Below are 6000 nucleotides of genomic sequence, written 5' to 3'. Positions count from 1 at the left end.
TCAGGGGATATCTGAGCACTGCTATTCTGGCACAGTTTACTGCCTGGCATTCACTGTGAAATTAAAGACTCCTATAATTGCACAGTTCCTACTCTTTATCCATCTTATAGCCCTGAAGACAGCACAGTTTATTCTCAAGGCTATGTCTGGTGTATATGTAGCCAGCCCCTGAGAATAAGGACCCTGTGCCACCCTTCCACACAGCTCCTCAGGACGTATCTTAGCCATGTAATTCCCTTTTATGTCCTTACAATGACCTGATTTACTAGCAGCGCTTCACGACTTCCTGCTCTCCTCCTACCGACCAGGTGCTGCCAGCCAGCTTCTACTCCCGCTTATCTCTGCAGCTTTGTTCCAGGTGGCACACTCTGCCTGTGCCAAGCATTCCAACACATGCTGGGATGCACTATCCTCTGGCTCAACACCTTTCCAGTATGCCAACACTCTGGCTTGCCTGATGTGGCCACAGCAAATGACAAAATGGGGAGAAGCCTGCAAAATCAGTAGCGCAGGCTGTGACAAAATCTGAGAAGGAGAAAAAAACTTGTATGAGGAATGGATGACTGAGATAAAGGACATGGTGTTTCCAGTTTAACCTCAAAAGATTCTGGTTAGGGGATGACAGAGCCTTAGGTGATAAGGCTGGTTGGACAAATGGCTTAACACCTCTCAGCTTAATCCGAGGGAGACCCACAAGTCCATGTGAAAATGCTAAACAAGGTAAATTGAGTGTGACTGGAAGGCTTAGTCGATGGGTGAGTTACAAGGTTGTGAAATTGTGTACGATATCAATATAGCATACGAGCACTGTTCCCAGGTGAACTGGTATTAGAAACTGCATCTTCAAATAGCATATTTTTAGAGGCAGGAAGTATGTAGAGAAGTAGCAGAAAATACACTTTTTCAGTTACCAAGAGACAGTTGGAGCTTGTCCCTAAGTAAAGCAACTCTCCTTCAAGTACCTGGGGCTAAAGTGATTCCTGCATCCCACTCATTCACTAGAGCAATGCTGCATAAGCTCAGGAAACAGGACTTTACCAGTTCTGGCCATGCGACCCAGAGCAGACATGACTGAGAGCATCATTCAGGTGGCCTGGAGCACAACGTCTATCACCTAGCAAAGGACTCGTGTGGTGCAATGAAGATGTGGAAACCAGGCAATGTCTGTGTATCAGAACTTCCAAGACCTGGGATTGCACTTAGCCTGTAGGCAAAGCACTCAATTTATAAAAATTAAGTGAATAAGAGATGATCATAACGTTTGGGAAAACACCTGGTACAATGAATGAGAAACTACTTCAGGCTAAATTTGTGTTTTTATAGGCTTTGAAATCTGGCTAAGGGGCAGTTGGACCTCACTGTGGTCCATTTTCACCAGTGGATGAGAATGAGTTCTACTTACAATCTCATGTGAGTAAAAAGACCTGCAGGATGTATCTGCTCATGAATTGTGGCTGCCACTGGAGGAAATGAATAAATCAGACTCCTCCGGATGCTGGTGGAAGCAGACTTCAGAGAAGGCAATGCTATTAATGGCCCAGATAAAAGGAATAGGTCAGAGCAGGACAGGATCTCTGGAGTGCCAATAGCAACAAGGGAAAGAGGGGACAGCAGCCAACACCACTTACTGCTATGGACAGGTGTTCTCTTAATCCCCATCTCTATCAACATCTCTAAACATTTCCATGCGATAGCAAGGTTGGTGAATCCGTAACCCCTCCCAGATCCACAAGCTGGGCTCAGTTTTGTCTTTGTATTCTCTCTCTCCTGGTGCTTTGACTAGTGGCTAATTCCTCAGACCTCGGTGCTTCCCATTTGATGATTCACTTCAGAGCTATCTATTAATGAAATGTAAGTTAACAGGGACTAAAACCTGGTCTGGGACCCTCAGCCACCACCTTATTACTTCAACAATATTTCCCTCAGCATGCTGGAAGCCACATGTTGGAGTGAGGCAATTACAAGGCTGGACCCAAACTTGATAGAAATTTTACATATACCCATTGCTTTTAAACCACAGCTAAAAAATGTTTGGATGTCCACAACTGTGCTTGGTGACAGTAGCCTGTAGTCAAGGTGATTTTTCTGCACTGTTCTTCCCTTAAAGCTTTCTGTTGGGCGCCCCTGAGTCCCTGTAGGCTTCCCCCTACTGTGTAAACATGTCTTTATTAGTAATCTTCATGTTTTTAGAAAGCTGCTCTTTGAAAATTAATTTGGCTGGCTGAAATGTGTTGGATTGTGGGGTCTCATTATTTATTTATTTATTTAACTTGGCAGACTTTGGGGTTTTCTGTATTTCTTCTTTGGTCATACTTATTCTTTTTTTGGGTTTTTTTGTTTGTTTTTTTTTTCTTCTAAATGTCATCTTTGTTCTACTTTGAGTGATGCCATATTTAAAGCTTTAAATTAAGGGTCTCAATGTCATTGCAAGCATTTGTCCGTTCATTACCTACCTAAAAATTCTTCTTAATTACTCTGCTGACTTCTACACTTATTCTCTTTGGAAGGAGAATATACTCATCTCCTTTTTAATTACATTGCACTGCAGTGTACTTTTCTGTTGCTTTTTCCTCCCTGGATTTGAGCACACTGTGTTCATAAAGACAAGGTGACTCTTCATTATTACATTTCACACTCCCTCCCATATACTACTCGTGACTAAATCAAGAGTTCATCCTCTGCTTGGTTCCTCTGAGTGGTCATTCTAAGAAATGTCCATTTATGAGGGCTAAAAATGCAGTCTTTGCATCATTCTTTGACATGGTGTCTACCCAGTCTGTATGGGGGAAATTAATGTCTCCCATTATCATTATGTTTTCTCCCCTGACAACCTCTCAAGTCCTTCAGATGCTTTTTATTCCACTATTTTAATCAGGTGGTCAATAGTTTATGCTCAGTATCGCTTAGGCACATGTCAATGCAAAACTGTTCTCTAGTAGTTTAAACAATATCCCAGGTGTGCTTTTTTCTCCCTGTTTCCCCCCATCTCTCCTCTCCTCTCCTCTCCTCTCCTCTCCTCTCCTCTCCTCTCCTCTCCTCTCCTCTCCTCTCCTCTCCTCTCCTCTCCTCTCCTCTCCTCTCCTCTCCTCTCCTCTCCTCTCCTCTCCTCTCCTCTCCTTCTTTTCTTTTCTTTTCTTTTCTTTTCTTTTCTTTTCTTTTCTTTTCCTGGATGAACACTCTGCTACTAGCCAGAATAATTTTCTATGGCTTCATATCTTGAGCTGCTACTCTGGCAATCATTTTCCTACTGAAATGATACAAAACCTTACATTGGCCTGGGTAGGTTTTTTGTTTTGTTTCTTTTGTTGTTGTTCCTTTTTTAAAATAAAATTCACATTTGATTTCTAGCTCTGGACTTTGGTCCATGAAAATGTCTTCTTTCACCAGCTGTTTTTTCAGTTTGCTGAATGTACATTTGTAACTTGAAAGAAAACTTTTATCACCTTGGAGAAGGGCAGAGATATTTTCTATCTGCATGCAGCCCCCCCTCTTCTGTAATGCAAGAAGCATTTTATGGTCATTGCTCATAAAAATTAGCTTACTGTGTATGAAGACAGCTTTTTTTATACCCATACTGTTCTTCCCAGAGTGATGGGTATGGTGACCATTCCCTAATTTCCTCATTCTCCATTCAGAAACTGCAGAGCATTTGCCACTTTTCACTTCTTGATTATGAGAGCCAGCTTAAGCAGAACATAGTACACTGCATCAAGTAAGTCAGTGGTTTCATATCTGAAAGGATTTGAAGTTCTTGATTAGTCACTTGTCACTGAGCCTCCAGCACCTCCCTCACGCTTTCACAGTGACCACAAACCTGTTTAACATTGAGCAGAGTTTTGAGTGTGGCTGTTGACTGCAGAACATGAACATCTGAGCCATTTTGAGTGCTGCCTTCATTCTTGTAGTGTATATATAGAGAGAGAGGTTTTATGATGAGCAACTTTATATTTTCAAACTCTTTGCACCCTTTATTTTGAAGACACTGCACCCGTCAAGTTGCTGGTGTGGAAAACTTGTAAGGTGCAACTGCTTGATCCACTTGCCTGTCTCTTAGGATGCACCAAGCCTTCCTTGGAGTTACCTGCATGTTTGATTGAATTGTTTTGTTGTTTCCTGCTTCTACAGCATTTATAGTTTTGGCCAAGCTCCTTAATGAGCTGACACACACAAAGATGCTGTTGTCTGCTAATCATGGTGGCACTGGAGCAAGCATTCACAGATTCACAGAATGACCAGGTTTGAAGAGACCCTCAGGACTGAGTCCAACCCATGCCCTGACACCTCAACTAAACTGTGGCACCAAGTGCCACAGACAGTCTTTTTTTAAACACATCCAGGGATGGTGACTCCACCACCTCCCTGGGCAGGTAATTCCAGAACTTTATCACTCATCCTGTGAAAAACCTTTTCCTAATATCCAATCTATATTTTCCTTGATACAGCTTGAGCCTATGTCCTCTGGTTCTGTCAGTTGCTGCCTGGTGAAAGAGACCAACCCCCACCTGACTACAACCACCTCTCAGGAAGTTGTAGAGAGTGATAAGTCACCCGAGTCTCCTTTTCTCCAGGCATTCAGAGCATGAGAACTGACTCAAGTCATGCTGCAGTCTCAAGTCAAACATGTTCTGGACAACTTGACCGTTCCAGTTCCAGCTCTACGGTGGTTTCATGTAAATGTTTCCTCATCTCCTAGAAACAGTTACAAGCTGACCTAGTGTTCACCTTGCTTCAGGGTGCATCACCCTTCCTTTTATTACAAAGATGATCTTTTATAGTCCATTTATTCAACTGTCCAGCTTTCCTGTTCCTTTAATGGGGATAAACTCCCTGCTGTAAACCCCAGATTATTCCCATCGACGTTACAGATCTATTGCTTTCTATTTATATTAATATTATAATTTCTGACAACACATTGTCTTGTGCCCAGAAATCCATCCTAAACTTAATGAATATCTCTCTGCTTTCACACTGATAGTCTGTCCATCTCTAGTGAAGCTGCTATTGCATGTGACAATAAATCCCTTTGAAAAAGGGATCAAATTGCTTCCCTCTTCATCCATCCTGCATACACTCCATAGTGCTTCTCAGGCTCCTGCCCAGCAGTGTATGTCACAGTGCTTCCCTTGCTGTTATTTGTGGATCATTGTATATGTTGCTCCGTGCTGTTAATGCCCTCTTTTCTTCCAGACTCATCTCTTGCAGGATGTATGATTGTATTCATTGTGTCAAAACCTGGCACACAAACCTTGCTTGGATGGAGTGACTTTGGGCACTGAACAAATGCTAAATATGTTGTCAAAAGTGAATATTGTGTCTCTTCTCACTGACTCGGGTAGACTTTCCAAAGTGCAATGTTCCTTTTGCTGGACACTGAGTCTCCTTAGCCTGTGATCAGTCATGGCCTCCTCCATGATGTCACTTTCTACCTCGTTAGGATTTATTTCAGTGTAGGCTCACACACTTTTGTATGAGTTCCACCCTGCAGTGGGCATGGCACAAGCATTTGGACTTGGCTTGCATGATTTTAACTGTGTAATCCAGTTTGCTGCAGGGAATAATCCTGTTCTGGCAAGAAAATGAAGAGTTAGTATCTCTCTCTCTCATTGCTATAAATCATTTAACAAAGGTGATATGTTGGAAGCATGCCACATTCCTCAGAAGAAGGCATGTTTCCCTAACTTTCAGTGAGGTCTCATTTATTGCTCTACTTGAAGGGATGTAATTTGTGTTTGCTTCTGCTTGGCTGGGGCTTCTCAGAGGACTAGGTCACTCCATTCAAAAGCTTGCAGAGTCTGGATAGAAGCAGAGTTTGTGTGATATGATAAATATACTTTGCTGATAATGGGGAGAGGGTTACAAAATTGAATTTGTGCCTTTTTCTCACTTGTCTTTGTTCATACTTATGGTTCAGTGCTTCCTTCCTGAGGCTGTGGTACTTCACACTTCCACAGGACAGATATCTTTCTCACAGTTCTTTGCTTCCCACACTATCTCTCCACA

Source organism: Agelaius tricolor, unplaced genomic scaffold (genome assembly GCF_023055355.1).
Source record: "Agelaius tricolor isolate 1412-34295 unplaced genomic scaffold, bAgeTri1.0.p SCAF_22, whole genome shotgun sequence".
Classification (NCBI taxonomy): Eukaryota; Metazoa; Chordata; class Aves; order Passeriformes; family Icteridae; genus Agelaius; species Agelaius tricolor.
The sequence above is the reverse complement of the archived record's forward strand: the minus strand, read 5'-3'. Positions refer to the sequence as shown.